This window comes from Callithrix jacchus, chromosome 2, assembly GCF_049354715.1.
Source record: "Callithrix jacchus isolate 240 chromosome 2, calJac240_pri, whole genome shotgun sequence".
Taxonomy (NCBI): Eukaryota; Metazoa; Chordata; class Mammalia; order Primates; family Cebidae; genus Callithrix; species Callithrix jacchus.
This window is the reverse complement of record NC_133503.1, coordinates 141,000,026-141,022,432: the sequence shown is the minus strand read 5'-3', so window position 1 is coordinate 141,022,432 and position 22,407 is coordinate 141,000,026. Positions and strand designations below refer to the sequence as shown.

The 22,407-nt window shown below is 42.0% G+C and overlaps 1 long non-coding RNA gene across 2 annotated transcripts in view; it reads right to left on the bottom strand.

The window, feature by feature from the left end:
• LOC128931370 (uncharacterized) overlaps positions 1-22,407 on the bottom strand; it is a 696,873-nt gene that overhangs the window by 179,727 nt on the left and 494,739 nt on the right. The gene's annotated exons all lie outside the window — the stretch shown is intronic.

Sequence of the window (22,407 nt, the reverse complement as noted above, 5' to 3'; positions counted from 1 at the left end):
TTTCACCTGTTTTAGTAATGGCTCTTTTCAACTTCTAGAGCCATCTATCACAATTCTGAGGTTGCTCATCATCAGATTACAGATGGGATTTGTCTGGTCTAGACTTAGGTGTCAAATACATGGAGAATAAAGAGGGGCAATAGCCAAGACATTCGTAATATCCTTGTAGACTTCTAAACCTTAGTGATTTAAGTTGTAATCCTGTTAGAAATAATCTGCAAGTGGTTTTCTAAAAAATATTTATTAAGTTTTAAACAACTGCATTTGTTAAGACAAGCATACATGGTGTGCTTTTTCCCCAGAATCTATGACAAATAAAAAAGGATACCAAAGATGACAAGGTAAACTGTGTCCTATCATTAACAAGAATGTAATTTGTGTTTAAGTGCCATTTATAACTTGTTTCTTTCACACTTGCAGGCTAAGTTGCAAAACTTTGAAAATTAAATGTTTAAAAGCTGCTCAAGGATTTTATAACATCTGAATTTTAAAAGAGTATGCACTTTTTTCACAGTTATGTTTAAGTAGTCACTTAAAAAAAAAGTAAGAGTAAAGGGAGTTCTTAATATACCCCAGGTAAGGTAAACGTCTTTTTTTTTTTTCTTTTTCTCAACTTTGCAGTCAGGATTGCTAGAGTAGTTCTGTTCTATGGTTTCCACACACAAGTGAGTAAGTTGAGAATCTGCTTCCTAGGTCATAAACTCGGGTAACAAGTTATCAGGGTTTAAAATTCTTTTTTTTTTTTTTTTTTGAAAGAAAGAAAGAAAAAAAGGAGTGAAGGAGAGGAAGAAAGAGGAAGAAAAAGAGGGAGAGAAAACGGGAATGTAGCTTTATTCTAAAAATGGGTATTAATAATGGCCGATCAATATTTTGTGTATTTAAGGTGGAGAATGTATATTTTGTGTATTTAAAATGGAGAGTTCTATAAATATTTATTGAGTTTACTTGTTCCGCATCTGAGTTCAAGTCCTGGATACCCTTATTAATTTTCTGTTTCATAAAAGTCATTTAATGGCTAGGGACACCGAGACAGAGGTCTCAGTGGACAAGTTTCTTGGTTTCCTTTGAGACTCTGTTTCTGGGATTGTCCTGGCCTTCCCAGCATCTCTACTATCAAGCTTGGGGACAAGCCATACAATTCAGAAATTAGCTTTTTGGCCAGCAAGCACCTAGACCTATTCTGTATACCATCTGGACCTCAGTTGAACAGTATTCAGGGGAAGCTTTGAAAATGGGAACTGAATGCTTTGTCTATTCTAAGTTAAAGAACTGAAGAGGCCACCTTCAGCAGAGGCTGAGTCTCCTTGCAGAAATGATGCACCCTAAGCCCAAGGAGTATTTACTCTTTGATGCTGCCTGGATCTCCTGCCTGAGATACAGATGAGGATACGACCACATCCCAGCTCACTCTATAGGTCCCTGAATTCTCTTTTGAGTGGTTCTCAGACATTCAGAGTGACTGATATTAGACAGGCCTGAGTTCTACAACTTATCAGCTGTGTGACCTTATGCAGGTCACTTCTTTCTGAGCCTCTGTTCCTTTATCTCTAAATGAGGATGATAATAATGGCACATAATTCATGGAATTATTGCAAGGATTATTGAGATGATACACCCAAAGTACTTTGTACAGTGTCTAGCATACAATAAAAGTTTAACAATTATCAGCAATTATTATAGTAATCAATATGCATCTAGGAAAGAGTCCTTTTGCTTTGCAGGAAAAATCATTAAAGTCAGATTCCCTCATTTTGACACAAAACATCTATGGATATTGTGAATGGCAATGTATTTCTTGGGACAAAATTTTGCTTCTTTGATTGAACTTAGATTGAATTCACTTATTTGATCGATTCCTGAACTTAGAAATGAACTCTCCGTGCACATAGGGTTGGAATATCGCACCTTCCTGATTCAAAAAGCAGAAGTCCTCAAAATCAAGGTAGCTTGAAAATCTAATAGTTCTCTCTCATGAGAGCCCTCATGAGCTCTTCCTTTAAAAGGGCTCTTGACTCAGTTCCTTCACCTTCCTCATTGCCTCCATAGATGGCCTCTTCTGCATCTCCTTGACTGATGCACAGCTCTACCTCCAGGGAGGTGAGATAGAAAATACTCAGTGGACTCAAGAATATAGTAATTTGAAAATCCACATTAAAAATTTTTCATTCTGTGATTTTTCTTTGTCAAAATATTCACTGTATTTGTTATTTTAAATAACTGTAAAGGAGGAAAGCAGATTTGTGTGTTTGTCAAAAGATGGGAGAGTAGGTTAAGAAAGGACTAGAAGCTCTGCCTTAGCAGAGCACACAGGGCTACCACTAAGCTGCCTTACCAGGCTTACCTGTTGAGACTCCCTCTATGTGGTCCATCATCAGCCTTACTGAATTATAAACTGCATGGCCTAGCCCTGCTCTTTTCATCTTTGCAAGCTTAGTTGCAACTGTCTCTGGAATGATCTGCCTTTAACCCCTTATCCAATTATAAAGTCTCAATTCAAATATCATCTCACAAGAGGAATACATTTGTAGACAGAAGAATCTGAGTTTGAATCCTGCCTCTGCTCTTTCCTGGTTCTGTGACCTGAGCAATAACTTTCAGTTTTCTCATCTGTATGGAGTCCAAAGAGCTCAAGCTCCATGATGCTGGGAGTAAAAATCTAGGCACTTAACATAAATCCCTGACTTGAGGATGATTATAATGGCACATAACTCACAGAGTTATTGCAAGGATCATTGAGATGATACACGCCTTCACCCTGTCCCTTCCCGAATCAGTTTAGGGGCTGTTTAGTATGTCGTCGTCGTTTCTAACAGATGCTCCCTCTGCGAGTATTGTGGGAACTTTTAAGGGAGGTTGCTGAACAGACTCTAAGTCCAGACCCAGCTGGTCCACAGAGTTCACCCGGAGGCTGGAAGCTTGCCCTTTTTGTTACTGCTACCATCATCTCAGTCACCTGAAGGTAACTGACTTTCACTGCCAGTTAGAGCAACTGCCTGCCAGTCAGGAGAAAAATCCACCGCCATCCTTGCCGCCATCTGGTTCCTCCATGCTCAGGCCTTTGGGCAATATCTTCACTGTTTCTTAACAGTTCTTTTTGAAACAAAATAGAAAGCTCTCATCTTTTGGTCTATGAAGGATTGCCTCCAAACAATGCTTACTGAACTTCAGAGTTCTGCAGCTTTTCTTCTCCAGATTGTGCTTGATTATAAATACAGAGTACACCTGTATGCGGAAACCCCACGTACTCTCTAAGCCTTTAACCTTGGTCAACCTTTAACTGAGTCAACTCAGTGGGCCAGAAACCTGTTCCGCTTTTGGCACGTTTCCTCCTGAGAGCTCTCCAACTGTTCCCACCTGAGAGTTCGTTGTTCCCAACTGAGTTTAAGTCCTTCTTCCAACTGAGCACTACGGGGCCTCCTCTGCAAATCAGTGTATGCAAATAGTTGCTTGGGAGTTGCAGGGACGGTATTTTGTCTCCTCTCAACATCAAGCATCCCCTACCATCAAGGGAGAATCTATGTAACATGTAACCTATGGTAATAATGCATACCTAACAAGGGTCTGGGAAAGAGAAATTAGATTTTATTAAATGAGGTAACATGTTCAAAGTGCCTAGTCCAGTCACTAGTACCAATTATAGTTTACATATTATTTAGTACATATTACAGTGCAGTTGCTAGTATGTATTATAGTTTATTCTTGGGCAGATGCAAGTAACTAGTTTCCTGAACCTCAGAGTGAAAGAGCTCCCTTCTCTGTGCTCCCACAGGAATTAGTAGGTTTCTCTGTGTGGCCCTGATCATATTGTGCGTAATGTACCTCTCTCTGTTACAGGGCCCATGTCTTCTCACTTCTGTATTCTTACCACTCTCCCTCCCCTTGTGATATACCTGGTATATCACAGCCCCTTAGAAACTCTGGAGTGAATGAGTTAAAAGAAAAATAAGCCTAAAACAATTAAATTCCAATTTTTCTTAGAAAATAATTATATCAGCACATTTTTAGAAGCCTGTGTGATCTTTCCCAGCTACCTTGTAAGTGACTCCAGGTGAAGGTGTTTAATTATTTTTGAATCTCTATTACTAAGCCCCAGCGTCCCATACAAGGTACACTCAATGGTTGTTTGTTGATGATAATTAAGTTAATGCTTCCTCAATTGTCTAACCCATGACACCATTCTAGGCATTATCATTAACCCAAATCCATAAACACCTAGCTCTCAGATAAACAAACACAAATGTCTGCAGCACCTTATTACTGACCCCACCAAATGGCAGTGCAGAGTATATGGACCCGTGGCCTGGCTTGCAGGTGAATCTCCTCTCCCACACTGTTTCCCCAGGGAACTGTGTTAGTCCAGAGCTGGAAGGAGGCTTCAGTTCCCAACTTAACCCCCATGACAAGAATGCTTTTGACATGGGAATTTAGACAGTCATATGGAACCAGTGGCTACATGAGAACTCAAGAGGCACCCAGCCAGCGTTTCCCACTCCTGGATCAGCTGGATCGCCCGGGGAGTATACTAAAACAAACACAGACTCTCTCCCCACCTCTTTCCCCTAGGCTTTAGTTCAATAGTCAGGACATGGGTCTACGAGTCTGCTTTTTCTTTTTTTTTTTTTTGGAGATGGAGTCTTGTTCTGTCACCCAGGCTGTAGTGCAGTGGCATGATCTCAGCTCACTGCAACCTCCGCCACAGGTTTAACCGATTCTCCTGCCTCCCGAGTAACTGGGATTACAGGTATGCACCACCATGCCTGGCTAATTTGTGTATTTTTAGTAGAGACAGGGTTTCGCCATGTTGGCCAAGCTGGTCACAAACTCCTGACCTCAAGTGACCCGCACTCCTCTGCCTCCCAAACTTCTGGAATTACATGCGTGAGCCACCGCACCTGTGCCTTTTTCAAAAACTCCCCAGGTAGTTCTGATACAGATCAGACTCTAGTGGGTAGACTGGACTTTGGAAACTTTGACCTGGGTCATCCATCAGGGCTGAGTTAAAACTTTTCTAATAAACAGATTGGTCTATTGTGTTACAGGGAATGTGGCACCAAGGAAGGGGAGAAGGACACTCAAGGGAGTGGTGAGACAACATTCTTAGGAACGGAATCTGTCAATGGGAGGGGGATCTGATAGGCAGAGATGAGTAGGGTTGAGGGTCACAGAAGGTGAAGATGAGATCACATGCCTTCCCACTGAATTCAGGAAACTCAGGAGGAATGTGGGGCATGACGTGAATAATGATGGGAAAGTGACTGTAGAAACAAGGCTTTGAGGAGAAAGGACAGGGGGCAGGCAGGAAGTCTGAGGAAGCTACACAACAATTCAGGAAAGGCTGCGGCGGAGGCTCAGCCCTGGGGATTTCCAATGTGCATGGCAGGAGGGACTTCGAAGCCAGGGTAAGTGGTTCCTGCCTGAATACAGGAGATGGGGTCACGGCTGGGTGCTTTCTTGTTTCACTAGGAAAGTTGTGACTATCACCAGGAGACAGAAGAAGTGAGGTGGCACAGGTGCAGTATCAGCTACTTCGGACACCTCACTCTGAGCGTGCAGAAATAGCTTGAGTCTATTTAAAGAAAGGCAAAATAAGAGGATGCTACTCAGAATGATCTATTAACAGTAAAGAGATTTGGTGCTGGGGGATGTTGGCCATGGCTTCATTAGATGTTTTTATAGAAGTGGAGGAAGAGCTACTAAAGCCAAATTGTACCCAGGACTTTGATTCTGTACAGAGGGCTGGGGTGAAGCCCTGAAGGTACTGGGCATGCCAGATGGGTGTTCCTCAAATGCAGCAAAAAGCGACTCAGGTATGGGCACAAGCAGTGCCCTGACACAATGGAGTCTTCATGGGGATGAGCAAAGCTCAGCTCCAGGCTGTAGCAAAGACACAAAGGAGCTGGAAATACTCCCAGAGAAAGGCAGACTCACAACATTTTACTCCAAACTCTGTGCTGGTCTGCTGGACTGTGCAGCTCCTTTGACCTCTTGCCAGGGCATGTGGGAACCTCTGCATGTCTGTGTGCCCTGCCAAGGCCATGAGGAATTGGGGATGCCACAGCAGGCTCATCAGCATCAGCCCACCAGTGCTCTCAGTCCCAAAATGCACTGGGTGTGGCACTGAGCTCAATGTGGGACTTCCCTAGAGACTCAGAGCCACCCACGGCCATGCCGCTAGAAGGAGGCCACTGGCCCTGATAACCTCCAGGCTGCGTTTACCAAACCAAATGCTTCACAGTTACCTCATCCCAAACTCCCTTTGAGGTTTGGTCCTGAGGTACACACTGGTTACCTCCTCCTTCCTTTCCTTCTGACAGAACCCCAGTTTTATTCAGGTATTCTCCCACCATTTAACACAGCTCATGGACCTGGAAAAAGATGACCTTACTGCCAGCCCCCGGAGTGACTGAGTATAAGAAAAGTCTTATTTTCCTTGTCTTTTTGTTCAACAATGGTTACGTGACCTAATTCCAGCCAGAGACACCTGAGGGGAAATCATCTGAGTACTTTTGGAGAAACTTACCTCTCTTCCAAGAAAGATCTGCAGAAAGGCATATTCTCCCTCCTTCCTCTGCAGCACCTCCATGTCTGGACATATTTCCAAAACTTCTGTAGCGATCTTACTACCGGCAAGAGGATGAAGCCAACATCAAAGATGGGAGACAGGAAAGCTAGTAAGAGGATGGATCTTTTAAGATACTGCTGAGCAATTGAATCAGCTAGCTCTGAAGTCCACTCCACCCCTGGATTTTTAGTTACCTGAAATAATACACTTCTTTATTGTTTAAATCAAGTCAGTTTCTTCTCCTTGCAACTAAAAACATTCCAATTGTTAAAGTTCTCAACTGGAAGGGCAAGCATCTGAACAAATATTTTCATTCATTTCCCTGAACCCTCAAAGAATGGAAGAGTGGCTTTCACTGGCTATTTCAGTCTCTTAGGGGTTCCTCCTGTCATACCCTCCACCTTCCTGAATTGGAGTTTGTTTCTCTTCGTATCTGCAATACATGCACCATGGTTAGCACTTCTATTTGGTTGATATAAGTCCAAAAGAAAGAAGTTGTTTGATGCTGTGTAATACAGGAAAGGGAAGCAGAGGGCGGGAAAGATTGTGGATGACAACTAACTGTACACGATCAAAGACGAGAACTGTGCACAACTCAAGATGCTGAGGTCAGGCGTGGTGGCTCACGTTTGTGATCCCAGCATTTTGGGAGGCCGAGACAGGCAGATCACAAGGTCAGGAGATTGAGACCATTCTGGCCAACATGATGAAACCCCATCTCTACTACAAATATAAAAAATTACCTGGGCGTGGTGGTGTGCATCTGTAATCCCAGCTACTCAGGAGGCTGAGGCAGGAGAATCACTTGAACCTGGGAGGTGGAGGTTGCACTGACCCGAGATCGTGTGCCATTGTACTCCAGCCTGGCTACAGAGCTCGGGTCCCTCTCAAAAAAAGAAAAGAATAAGATGCTGAATGTGTGCGAGGGCCATGGCACACATTCCACAGTGAAAATCAAGGCACCTTTCAAACCTACTGTCCCATGTCCCAATGTCCTTTGAGATCCTTTCTATGGAGCTATGCTGTCCTGTACGGTAGCCATCAGCAATTAGCCACTTGCCACAGCCACTAGCCATAGATGGCTATTTACATTTTTTATTAAAATTAAACATAAAATTTAGTTCTGCAGTCGTGCTAGCCACACCTCAATTCTCAGGAGCCACGTGTCCCTATCATACTGGACAGGACAGACAGAGAACATTTCTATTGCTGCATAAAGTTTATTGGGCAGCACTGCTACAGAGGCACCTCTTTATTCAAAGAGAAATGATAACTAGAAGAACCAATCCCAGGCTTTGAAATCATGAAAGATGAATGCACAGTGGCAAAGACACAATTTTGTAGTGAGTTCTGGGTTTAAGTCCTGGCTGTTCCACTTACATAAACTGTATGAACCTTCGCTTCTTTATAAAGTGAGGAAAATAAATTGTATTTATTTTGGAGGAGTATTCTGAGGACTACAGTGATATATATAAAATACTTAAGGAAGGTTCTTAGCATGCTGTAGATGCTCAATGACATTAAGTGCTATCCCTGGTTTCCTTCCTTGGGGATGAGTTACATAAAATTTTGCTTTGTCCATACAATCCTCTATACCTATGATGGTCCAAGTGTGGTTCACAGACTTGTAGCTTCAGCATCACCTAAGAATTAGAGAAGCAGGATCTCAGGCCCGACTTCAAAGCTATGAAAGCAGAATTTACAGTTTAACAAGACCCCAGGTGATTTGTATTCACATTAAATGTTGGGAACCACTTGTTTATTCAACATGATGATCAAAAATTCAAAATAAGTAAACTATGTGACCTACAAAAATGATTTTGGTAAGACTGTGGAAGTCTAACCATAACTGAGATGCATCAGTTTGAAGACAGTGGCTGAGCCCGGCAATGATGAGACCTGGGTCAAGAAGGAGCACCAGGACAGAGACCTCTTGCATCATTTCAGCAAGATAACTCTGCAAGAAGCAGAAGCTCTCGCTTCCCTGAATGGGAGAATCTGATGCATCCCTAAATCCTCCCAGGAGGTAAGCCACTGCTGCACAGCCCTAAAAGTTATGGGCTTAAACGATAGAAGTTCCTGCTGATAAGAAATCCAGACAGGGCACTGGGCCTGAGTCCTCAACTGGAAGACTTGCAGGTTGAGGCTGGAATCATCTGAACTCTCATTTAATCACATGTGTGACCACTGATGCTTGCTGTCATTTGGGGGCCTCACTAGCACTGCCAGCTGCAACACCCACCCATGGCCTCTCCTTGTGGCCTAGCCTTCCTCAGATCATGGTGGTTGGGCTCCAGGGACAAGCATTGAGAGAGAGAAAGAGAAGAGAGAGAAAAGGGGAGAGAGATAAGGAGAAAAATAGAGAGAGAGGAGAAAAGGAGGGAGGCAGAACCACATGGTAGCCATACTGCGCTCTATGACCTAGCTTTGGCAGTCACGCAGTATCACTTCTGCCATCCTCCATTGGCCAAGATAGCTACAAAGTTCTGCTTAGGATGAGAGGAAGGAAACATAGACCCAACCTCTCAATAAAGGTGAGTCAATGTCACATTGTAAGAACATTATGTGGAAAGAGATATTTTTGTGATGGCCCTATAATTGTGGCCACCTTTGGAAATTCAAATCTACTATACAAATATTCTTTTAAATTCAAGATATTCCAGATCTGAAGATGTTGTTCCCACCACCATCACCATTAACAACTTCTTATTTAGTGTCTTCCACGTGCAGGGCATCATATTCTGATTCATATTTATTTTACAGCAAGACTGCAGGGAATTCATCTCCCTTTGGTGTACCATGTTCTTGGGAATCGTCACAATTTTTTTTCCAGGAAAAATAGCTTCAAAGCTTTTCATTCTGTCTTGTTCTTTTGCGTTATTTCATTACAGTCAAACTCTTTGAATGTGACATCAAAGGACTTGGAGAAGGATGTGAGGATAAGTGGAATAGGTAAAGATAACGGCTCATTCACTGGTACTGAGTCCCCAAATAGGTTTTTGGTTGCTCAGCAGCTTGAGATTCATTGCTAATAGCAAATAAAATAATTACAACAAAATGTGGCCATGCATTAAAATTGGTGTTGATTTCTACATTAAAATTTTGATTTCTACTTTTGGTAGATATCTAACTACCTTACATTTTCAGACTAAAACATTCCTCTGTGCATTTTCATCTTTATAGTAAAACTTTCTTGGCAAGATTGATCTCAATCTGTTTGGTGGTTCTTATATTAGAGCAGAATCAAGAAAAGGGGAAGAAGAGATATAGTTTTCTACATATGACAAAATAAAAAATACTAGTGTTTGTTTCTCATTTAAAAAAAAAAAGTCAGAGGCAAAAACTACAATTGGATCTGGCCTATAGCCACTCATGCTAAATAATGAAGGAAGGGAAGCATAAGGCAACCGGATATAGACTTGGCACAGACTTGTAGGTTTCTAATTTTGTAGAATCTTCTGTGTTCCCTTGCACCAGAAAGTCACATCCTAGCTTTGTGTAGTTAGATGCTTTGCCCTGTGATAGTCTTTTCTCCCTACCCACCTCCTAGCTGCTGTTAACAACTCAATGTTCTCATTATTTCCTTCTCAGAAACTTCACACATGCTAGTTCACTGCATATATACACAGTCACACACACACAGACACACACACACACACACGAGCTTATACAGTCATGCATGTGCACATACACAATCACTTCTAAGCACACACACAGACTCTCAGGTTGCCCTAGCACAACACACACACACACACACACACACACACACACAAGCTTATACAGTCATGCATGTGCACATACACAATCACTTCTAAGCACACACACAGACTCTCAGGTTGCCCTAGCACAACACACACACACACACACACACACACACACAAGCTTATACAGTCATGCATGTGCACATACACAATCACTCTTAAGCACACACACAGACTCTCAGGTTGCCCTAGCACAACCCAATTCCTGACTCTGATCACCTGTGCAACTTCCTGACCATCTCTTCCCTCCCTTGAACACCCAGCTTCACCCCTAAGCACGAGGAAAACCTTTCATTTTGGGGGACCTCTATGATAATAGTGACACTCACATTCAAGACACTCCCAAAACTCAGAGTTCTGACTTCCGGTGTCAGCACCATATGACTCCACTCCATTCTTTTCTGCTAATCAAGATTATCAGGAAGCAATTAAGAGTGAAATCTGCATAAGGGCAACCTCAAATTTGTTTTATTTTTAATTTCACAAAATTCTGTGTTTTGAATCAAATTGAGCTCCTTAGAAAGATATGTTGAAATCCTAACCCCCACACCTGGGATTGTGATAATCAAGTAAGACTTACTTGAAAATAGTCTTTGTAGATGTAATCAATTCAGATGAAGTTACTAGGGTAGGGTCTAAACCAGTATGACTGGTCTCTTATAAGAAGGGGAGAAGACACACAGGCAGGGAAAATGTCATGTGACGATGAAAGCAGAGACTAAAGGGATGCGGCTACAAGCCAAGGAACACCAAGGTTTGCCTGCCATCACCAGAAGGCAGGCAGCAAGGAAGGATCCCACGCAAGATTTCTCAGAGGGAAGTGGCCCTGATGATATCTTGATTTCAGACTTCCAGATTCCAGAACTATGAGAGAATAAATGTTTACTGTTTTAAGCCACCTAGTTTATGGTACGTTTTTATGGCAGCCCTAGAAAACAACTGCAGTAAGTATAAATACACTCCTCCTAGTGAGCCTCATGACTGATGAGAAACAAAAATGGAATGTTAGCAAGGGCAAGCGTGGGGAGAAATCACGGGGGCCAGGCTGGGCGCCTGATGCCTGAAGGCTGGTCCTCTGTCCATCTAGACCCCCTCAAGTCTTCTGCAATGTGCAACTAGTTTAGAGACCATATTTGCTTCAGCTCTTCCAGGAAATTTAAGGTTCAGCTATGATGATCTGTTGCTCATAAAAATATAAATGCTTATGCCTCTTCTCATTTGCATGTCTATTTCTTAAAATCTTAGATATAGCTGTGCATGTTCTGTATGTTTCTTGTTGAACACTAGTCCATAGAATGTTTTCCTGGCTATAGTGAATTTCCCATTTTTGATGTCAGCATGGCAATTGCTGTAGTTGGTGGTATATCTTGGGTATGTTGTTACTACCCCTTTATGTGCATTGGTTGCTAAAGATCCACACCAGAAAGGAAAAGACTTATTGGAAAGACATAGAGAGCAAAAAAGCAGCTTCCAGATGAGAAAGGATGATGTATATTAAACAAGAAGGGAACAGAAGAAAGTGCTTATTAATTGTGTTAACTATACTTACATGTCAAATATTTCACACCTGTATTGCTGTCTAGTCCTAACAACAGCCTTAGGCATAGGTGTCATGCCCATTGAGGGGATGGATTGGAGGCTTGGAGAGCTTAGTCTGCTCAGTCACACAGCTAGAAAATGGGAGAGCCAGGATTTCTATCCAGTTGTGCCTGTCTCTTATTTCCATTTGCAGTGGAAACTCAATAACGATTAGGTCACCCTTGAGAAGAGCCATTCAGACTCTTCAGAATCATGAAGGAAGTTGGATTACTTAATTACCAACCTGAAATTGTAAGTAGTCACATCTTTTTACATTGCATATAATGGCAGTCTTACTTTGATACTTAAGAAGGCTACACAGTATATATTATTGACATATTCTTCCATTGAAAACTCAGATGTAAAAATGACAATGGCAATTTTATTATCTGCTTTCATAGTAATACAACCCAAATTTCTAGCTGGGCTTGTGGCCATGTTTCTTGGTTTTCTTTGCAACTAGATGTGTCCATATCACTAATTTCTGACCAGTGGGAAATAGGAGTGTCATACAGGTTCAGGAACCTTCCTAAAAGAAAGCCAAAGCATACCCTTTGCCCCCTTCCTCTCCGTCCCTTCCTTCATTATGCTCCTGGAAACCTGGATGTGATAACTTGAGCTCTAACCACCATATTGGATGACAAAGGTTTCACTCTAAAGACAGCAGAGCAGGAAGTTGAAGAGCCCAAGTCTCTGAGGACTTTGTGAAGCAGAGTTGAAATTTCAGTTCTGGACTGCCCACCTTCTATTTATACAAAAGAGAGAAATAAACTAACTTGTTTAAGCTGCTAGAACTGGGGCCTTTGTTACTTGCAGCCAATGCTCTTTCTAACTGACACAGGTTCATCATAGAGGCACTCAGCTAATCACGGAAGATAGAACAATGATTGCCATGTTTGAGCAGCTTCCCATATTATGGTGACTTCTGTCCTTTTAAAAAAAAAAAGGATGCTGACTTCTCTGTGTTTCTAGTCGTGTCTTCTTTTCTTTCTTTTTCATTTTTCTTTTCTTTTCTTTTTTTTTTTTTTGAGACAGAGTTTTGCTCTTGTTGCCCAGGCTGGAGTGCAATGGCATGATCTCAGCTCACTGCAACCTCCGCCTCCCAGCTTCAAGTGATTTTCCTGCCTCAGCCTCCCAAGTAGCTGGGACTACAGGGGCCCACCACCACAGCCAGCTAATTTTTTGTATTTTTAGTAGAGATGGGGTTTCACCATGTTGACCAGGCTGGTCTTGAACTCCTGACCTCAGATGATCCGCCTGCCTCGGCCTCCCAAAGTGCTGGGATTATAGGCATGAGCCACTGCTCCCGGCCCTCTAGTTGTGTTTTCATAGACTTACCCTCCTCTTCAAAAAGCCTGAAGCTGTCAAGTGAAGTATTGGGCACCCAAGTCCCATCTTTTGCCAAAAAGTCAATAATACTTAAGTTTTATGTTTTTCTCCATTTTTTCACTTTATTTTTCTCAGTCACTATTACTTTTACTTGCACATGCTCTAAAATTTGTTTTGTCAAACTCTCTCTCTGTTATTTTAAAGCCTTCGTTATACTCCACATGTTCAGAGATGATATAATGCAATACTCTGCTGTTTACTTTTATCATTTTTACTGACATAAGGCTGACAGATCAGAAGAACAGACCCAAGGGCAAAGAAGAAATGAAATGAAATGCTCTTAAAAACTCACAGGGAAGGTTTGTCTAACCATACCTGATACATCTCTGTGTTACACCTCTGCATTGTCTTTTTTTTTTTTTTTTTTTTTTGAGACAGAGTCTTGCTCTGTCACCCGGGCTGCAATGCACTGGTGCCATCTTGGCTCACTGCAACCTCTGCCTCGGCCTCCTGGCTTCAACAATTCTGCCTCAGCCTCCCTAGAAGCTGGGATTACAGGCACATACCACCATGCCCAGCTAATTTTTGTAGTTTTAGTAGAGGAGGGGTTTCACCATGTTGACCAGGCTGGTCTTGAACTCCTAACCTCAGGTGATCTGCCCGCCTCAGCCTCCCAAAGTTCCGGGGTTACAGGCCTCAGCCACTGTGCCTGGCTGTTCTGTAATTTCTGATAAGAGTATAAATACATTGCCCAGGAAATCTCCCTACATCTTCCATATGCTGCCAACACCTGATGGATGTTTAATAAGCAATTAAATAATCCCAACAATAAGGGAGAAACCCAAACTCTAAAACTCTAACCATCGCAAACCACCATGGCACATGTTAACCTATGCAACAAACCTGTACATCCTACACATATACCCTAGAACTTTAAAGAAGCAGATGAAATTCATGTTAATAAAGACTCTATTCAACTCCACCCCCTGACCTCTACCACAAAAAACCCTCTAATCTTCATTTATGACATTTTATAATTCCTCTAAAAGCTATTCTTTGATTCATTTGACAGTGGCTGAGAGAAGCTTGTTACTTCAGCAGGAGCTGGCCCAGAGGAGAGAACTAGGGAGATGCTGGGGTGGGGTCGATGGCGGAGGACGCAGTACACACTCCCAGGGCCATCGCTACTCCACCCTGGACTCGCACACAGTTCACTCTCTACTGCAAACCAAACTCCATGCAAACTTCACCTAGAAGCTTCTGTTTAGCTTCCCTGCCTCTGTGAGTCCCATGGCAGTGTGGATGGTGGCATCCACAGCACTTGATAGGCAAGGAGAGAAGGATTCTCCAAAGGTCTTCCCCGGAAGGAAGTGGGAACCACTTCTAAACGATGGGTCCCAGAACTTCAGAGACAGAGACTTAGACTTTGTAAAGCCAACTCTTCAAGATATGAGAGTGGACAGGGGAAGGAGATGTTCCCCTAGAATTGTACTATTTCCAAGTTTGGTTTAATTAGTTCTCCACAGCCACTTTACATAGCCAGGGGGTGAAGAGCATCATCTACTCCCTGAGGGTTGCATCATCTACTATGATTAACCTTACCCACTTTTCTTACTGAGGAAGCAGTAAAGTGAGCCTGTAAGCAGCTGGCTCTTCTTGCTCCTATCTCCAACATGCCCAACAGCAGATGGCCTTCAGGGACCTGTTGCATGACCCCAGGTCCAGCAAAGACATTTCTTCTGTGTCTTCGAGGCTTGTCTGGAAGATGAGCTCAAAAAAACTCTTGATGAAATCCATCAGGCTACTATCAAGATTTGACTGAGACATACTTAACCAACATAAACCAACTGCTACTAACAAAAAAATTAAATGATGAAAAGTGATAGAAAGGAAGGGACTCTGAACAACATGAACCAGCCATAGTCAAATTACAGTAATAGCTAATATTTAGTGAGCACTAACTGGGGCACACATTGTGCTATATGCTTTGTATATTTTAGGTAGCAGTCCTTTATCTCATATATCTTTTGCCATATTTTCTCCTAGTCATGGCTTGTCTTTTCATTCTTTTGCATTTGCGGAGCAAAAGATTTGAATTTTAATGGAGTTCAGCCTATTAATTGTTTCTTTCATGGGCAGTACCTTCAGTGTTGTATCTAAAAAGTCATTGCCAAACCCAAGGTTGTCAGATTTTCTCCTATGTTATCTTCTAGAAGTTTCATCATTATGTATTGTACATAACACAATACATAATTTTTAGGTGTATGATCCATTTTGCATAAACCTTTGTGAAGAATGTGAAGTCTGTGTCTAGATTTTCTTTTGTGTGTGGGCATGGTCATCTAGTTATTCCAGCACCTTTGTTAAAAGACTATCCTCTCCATTGTATTACCTTTGCTCCCTTGTAAAAGACCAATTGACAACTTTTTTTTGAGATGGAGTTTTGCTGTTTTTAATTTCAAATTTAGGTTGTTTATTGCTGGTATATAGAAGAGTGACTGACCACCCTACAGCCTCGCTTTAATGACTTATTAGTTCCAGGATGTTTTTTGTTTTTTTGTGAATTCTTTCTGATTTTCTACATACAAAATCATGTCATCTGAGAACTGAGACAGTTTAGTATCTTCTTTCCTAATCCGTATATCATTTATTTCCTTTTCTTGTCTTATTGCATTAGCTGGAACATCCAATATGAACTACTGAGAAAGGACATCCTTACCTGTGCCTAATCTTAGCAGGAAATATTATAATACATGCATACCTCAGAGCATCCTTACAAAGACCCTGTGAGATAAGAACTATTGTAATTTTCATTTTTCATGTGAGGATACTGAAACCCAGAGAAGTCATGCCCAAGGTTACACGGCTTACAGTCGTAGAGATCAAATTTGAACTCACATATTCTGTCTCCAGAGACTGGATTCCTCTTCACAGGTTCCAAAGATTAGGACCTAATGTCTTTGGGGGCTATTATTGATCCTATTACAAAGACATAAGCCAGCAAGAAGCCTATGGGGAAATAGTCTCCTGATTAGGTCCCTAGAAACTTATACTGTCATTCTAGGGAGAGAATGCTACTAAACAATGGCTCAAATTGGAGTGTAACATGTAAAACTGCTATTTAAATGCAATTTTTTAAGGTTATTACTATATCTAAGGAAATATAGATTTACTCATCATTCAGCTACCTTGCATTATATAGCCATGATTTGTTTTTTGCTGGAGCAAATAATTTGCCTCAAGCATAATTTTAATTTAATTAATGCCATAAAAATGAATGTGAGCATATTTATGGGGAATTAAGTTACAAAATGCTAAATTTAGTACACATTTTCTGAGGCGTGGTTTACTTGTGACTTTCATTCCTATCATCTTATGTTTGCACAGCTGGTAACTGTAAATTCAACATGAAAACTGTATTTGAAAATCAGCAGACATTTCACAGAGGTTGGGGGTGAATTTGTTACTGCTGAATTCTGTGATGATCTATATTCTTAGTCTGTTGACTTTGGCAGGTGATAATGGCTATGATATTACTCACATAGGTGTCCAATATTGGCCTGACTTGTCATAGTATGAGATACTTGAACCACATCCAGAAATTTTTTTCTGTAACCACAGAGAAGAACATTGAAGCATACCACTTGCTTAAGGAATAGGTATAACCCTGGCACTGGGGTTGGGAGCCTCTAGTTTATAGTTCAGCTACAGCTCTGGTTAACCTCAAGCTCAGAGGTCTGGGGAATGGAGAGGCAAAAGATATTATAAAAGCATCAGACCGACCCTCTCTCTATTTTAGTGTTAATGAAGGCTCCGGTTCTCTTTCCTTTCACCCCATAGCAGGAGGTAGCGCTTAGCACATTTTTTTTTAATGGCCCAGACAAGGCATCTCAGCTGTAAGAGTGATCATGTGCGCAGACAGAAAAGCCTTACAATGAAAAAGCCTGACTGAGTACCTCCTTCTTGGTTTCTGAAAGGCTCAGAATGGCTTGCAACAGAAAATGGATCTTCAGCAGCTGCCCACAAGGTCACCAACAAGAGCAACCAGCTCTCTTCATCAGCCCCTGCCAACACCACAAAAAGTACATATTCTCCTTCACAAAGATCCATGAGGCCGCCATTGAATGGCTGACAGAAATGGAAAATCGATTCCAGATTCATCTCCATGGGGAATTAAGTATATTCCTTGGAAATAATGAGTTATGAGGTCATTGAGGGCTTGTTCTTTTCCTGCTTGCAGAGACATTTTAATTTTAGAAGAAAGAGTGACTAATGAACAGGACATTCTAATTCCGGTGATGTGCTTTTTCCCAGTTTAATGTCAGCTGAACCACAAAAATGTTAGTATTTCTCTCTTCATTACTCCTCATGGTTGAGGAAGAACACTGTTGCCAAAGGGAAAAAAACTGGGTAACTCCTGATCCCTCCACCCAGTTTCCAAAAACAAACTAAGGTGCAGCTCTGGTGTCAGCCAGCCTGTTGTCACTGCTCTTAGTGGGGTCATTCTACACACCAACAGGGTTCCCCACGAAACAACATTTTCCGCACTTCTTCGACAGTAATAAGATACGAGGAAGACAATGTTTTTCAGAACCCAGGACCTTCAACAAGGTGAACAGAGGTTTGAAATGCAAAAATAAGAAATGTTCTTAGCAAGTCTCTTAGCAAGCAAACTCCCAGCTCATTCCCTCCCCCAAGTTTATAAGCACCATCTACTGAGTGCCAGCTATAATTCTGAGGTTGTTACACTCCTCTTTACAGGCATTTTCTCATTTAATACTTGTAACAGCCCTGTGATGTCACACAATTAGTAAATTGCAGAACTGGCATTAGAAACCAGGTCACATAGTCTGTATTCTTAAACCCTGTCCTCTAATTCAGTGGCTCTCAAAATGAAGCCTGCATCAGAATCTCATAGGGGGACTGTCATAACGGATTGCTGGGCCCCACCCCAGAATTTCTGATTCCGTAGATCAGGGCTTCAAACTCTGAGAACCATTGCTTTCGTGCTATGATCAACCACAATCACACTCTTAAAAGGCTATTCAGGGAAGAACTTCAAATACAGAACATTATTCGGACTCCTCCCTTCCCTACTTCCTAAAAGAGAGTCTGAGAACAATGGCTGATGTGCCCAAGTCCAGGTAGGGACACAGAAAAAATAGAGAGTTAGAGGTATGTTTTTCTCTTGTAACAATTTTCCAGTTGAGATACCTTCTCTACGGTGGCCCAGGACATCCACGACATACATCCTTAATTGTGGCTCTCTACTTTAACGTGAATGCCTCCTTCACGTGGGCAGGACTTGATCTTACTGTGGTGTGGTTCTCTCCACCATCACAGTTCTAGGGCAGGTTCCCAGAATTTAGACTAGTTTGCATTTCTGTGTCTCTTGAGAAACCCTGGCCCTATCATTTCAACCCTACAGAGAACCTGGCCACCAAAACAGCTACAACCTCACTACCTGAGTTTGAGATTTTCTTTCTCTATGAGGGTGTGTCTCTCTCTGTCTTTCTCTGTCTCTCCCTGTCTTATGTTATTGCTCACAATTTACTTATGGATTAACTAAACATTGATTGATTCAATCGTAAAGCTAATGCAGTGCAATAAAATGAAATACAGTCATGTGTCACTTAATGATAGGGATACATTCTGAGAAATGCCTCATTGGGTGATTTTGTTGTCATGTGAACATCATGGAGTGAATTTACATAAACCTAGCCTACTACACACTCAGGCTAGATGGTATAGCCTGTTGCTACTGGGCTACATACCTATATAACATGTTACTGTACAGAATACTACAGGCAATTGTAACACAATGGTAAGTATTTGCGTATCTGATATGGATTGGCTCTGTGTCCCCACCCAAATCTCATCTTCAATTGCACTCTCATAATTCCCATGTGTTATGGGAGGGACCCATGGGAGACAATTTGAATGATGGGGGTGGTTTCCCCATACTGTTCTCATGGTAGTGAATAAGTCTCACAAGATCAGATGGTTTTATCAGGGGTTTTCACTTTTGTATCTTCCTCATTTTTCTCTTGCTGCTGCCATGTAAGAAGTGCCTTTCACCTCCTGCCTTGATTCTGATACCTCTCCAGCCATGTGGAACCGTAAGTCCAATTAAACCTCTTTTTCTTCCCAGTCTCAGGTTTGACTTTATCAGCAGCATGAAAACGAACTAAAACAGTATCTAAACATACCTAAACATAGAAAAGGTGATGGGTTGTGCTATGATGTGATGATGGCTATGATGTCATTGAGCAGAAGGAATTTTTCAGCTCCGTTATCACTTTATAGGACCACCGCAAATATGCAGTGTGTCACTGACTGAAATACCATTATGTGGCACGTGACTCTACCTGAAATAGACACACCACTGGGCAAGGAGCTAACATGACTCCTCTTCTCCACTCTTCTTCCCTTTGTAATAGCCATGTCTTGGACCTTAAACAGCCACTCCTCTCTTCTTTCCCATTCACCTGGGACAGGGAGGACTTTCAGAATGGGGTACAAGTACACCCAGTGCTAGAGCAGACTTCTGTGGTTTGCCTGAGCCTCTAGAGCACAAGGGTTCTCATGCCTCCAAAGCCCTCACGGAGCTATTGTGAGGAGCTGTGTCCTCAAAGAGAAAGTCTGAAGTGACCAAAGCCTACTTTACTTATAGACCAATAATTTTTTTGTTTCCGTACTGAAAAGTCAGAAGATAACAAAAATGGGAAATGAGGCTTCAGATTCTACCTGTCTATATTGAAAGACTCATGGAAAGTTATATCTTCATTAAGAAATTATAAAATGAACAGGGTTAGCCTAAAACAGTAAAGGGAACCTAACATGTATGGTTCAATATACCTATAATATACCAGGCACTGAGTTAGGGGCTCCAGCTATGCTATTCAATTTAATCATCATAATACCTCCAAGAGCTTGGCTTTGCAATTTCCATTTCATAATTGAGAAAGCTGGGGCTAAGAGGTTATGTAATTTGCTTCAGATCTAATTGAGTAAGGTTGGAACCCAGAATTATCTTTCTTTTACAGTATATGGCTTTTTTGGAAAGGCACATGGTAAGTAAAGATGGCAAAGTAGAGGAGAAAGATAAGCAAACTTGAAAGGAAAATCAAGAAAGAGTATATGAAGGAAAAGTAACAAAGGCGTTTACATGAATTATAGTACCAGGGCCTTTAAGACCATTAACCACAAGGAAAAATGTTTAAATGAAGACAGATTTGAGAAGTAATGAGAAACACATAAAAAGTTTGAGGGTGGATTAGAGTACAACCCAAAGGAGGGCAGCAAAGGAGAATAAGCAACAAAGTCCTGTCCGTGAACACCCTATGACGGAGATGTTGAGGGACATCTGACCAAGGTGATCGAGCATAGGGATGTGGACAAGTAGAACCCAAGTCGAATATTTCTTTAGTCTTGTTAAAAATGAATGGGAAAGGAGGTGCAAATAAGCATGAGATTATATAAATGGCAAAAACCTTAGAAATGTGTAAAAGAATTAGAAAAATAAACCGGCAAAAGCAGAGAGAAAGAGAGATGGAGGGAAAAGGAGTTGGAGAAAGAGGAAGTAGGGAAAGGGAAAAGGAGGAGGAGGTGAAAAGAGAGTGAGGAGGGGAGGGGGAAAGGACAGGGGAGAGGAGAACAGCAAAACACAGGAGGAGGAACAAAAATGTTTTAAATGTTTCCAAGGAACAAGTATGCAACTATTCTGATGTCTGCAGAAATACTGATTTTATGCTAAAAAGGGAAAATACAAACATGACACACCTTTAAAAATTTCAAAATAAAATCACAGAGATGAGTTAAAGTGACAATATCAGGAAGGGGTTCTTCAGAGAAAGGACCTATATGAATTGAAAAGCTGGACTCAACTCTTTCCTTCAAGATACATGCAAGAATGCTGGCGAATTCATCTGTCTTTCTTTCCTTTTCTCTGGCTCATTATTGAGGTACAGCAAAATGCTGTCACATGCCCAGGCAATAAAGGGTTGGTTGGGAGGCACACCTGCTACTCTTTTTTATTGCTGGGAGCAAACAATGCCAGTTAGGATTTATGGCACATCTGAAAATGCCCCAAACACAATCACTGTCTATTGGAGAACAGTGAGGAGAGCCCAGACCTAGATACGAATCCCTCATGGACCCTGTTCCATACAGCTGTTTTTATGGACTATAGGATAATAATTGAGGTTAATTGCCACTGAAAGATACACACCATATGATCTTTTTACGTCCAGTTAGTGAGATGGTTCCAGCCTGGAGAGCTTTTCCCAGGGGCACCGCAGTGATTCGCTCTCACTGTTTCCCTGCACCTTACATTTATGGGTTATGCACAAGCTAATGGCGCTAATTGTTACTGCTCCAGGGGAAGCCCCTTTCGCTTTCCCCACCTCCTGCCTAAACGCCATGTCCATTGTCTTTTTGTGCTTTGCCTTGTACACATTTTGCAGTCCACATTTTTTTAACTGCTGTTTTTTTTAAAAAAAGTTACTGCAAGTGGAGTTTGGCAGCCTTGACTGTTGCTCTCTGCTCAAGCGGGATTTTGTTTTTTGAGTCACAGAATAAAATGATTTAAGAAAAAAAATCCTCCGCGTTCAGGCTTTGCCTTCTAGCTTCAAAGCCTTTTACAAGCTGCAATTCATTAAACACAATAATCATTTGAGGCCAGTGGACTGACCTCTGCAGGGAGAGAGGCCAAGCCCTCCCACCCCACCCTCTTTCTCTTTGTGTTCCCAGCCACAGAAAGCAGGAGAGGGGGCGGAATAATGATGGTCCCAGCAGGCGGGCCACCCATGGCCTCCAGCCCAGGCTGTGTTTCTCTCTCCTCCTTGCCAGGGCTCCACGCTCCACTTAGCCACTGGGTACAGGCTCTTCTCTCCTCTGGGCCGCGTTTGCCTGCCTTTCACAAATAGACAGGCTGCCCACGTTTTTATTTGCTTTAGATAAATGAAGAGAATTTCGTAGCCACAGGGCCAGCCAAGCCTGATATGTGCTCCATGGGATGGATTCCTCCTGGCCCAGCTCCTCCAGGCTGAGCTGGGGGGTATCACATCCCTTTGTCACCAAGAGACAAAGCCAGGGCACCCCCACAACATGCAGAGCTCCTTGTCCCAGCCAGGTTGGTTATCCCTCGGGAATTCTCCATACACCACTGCTCCGCAG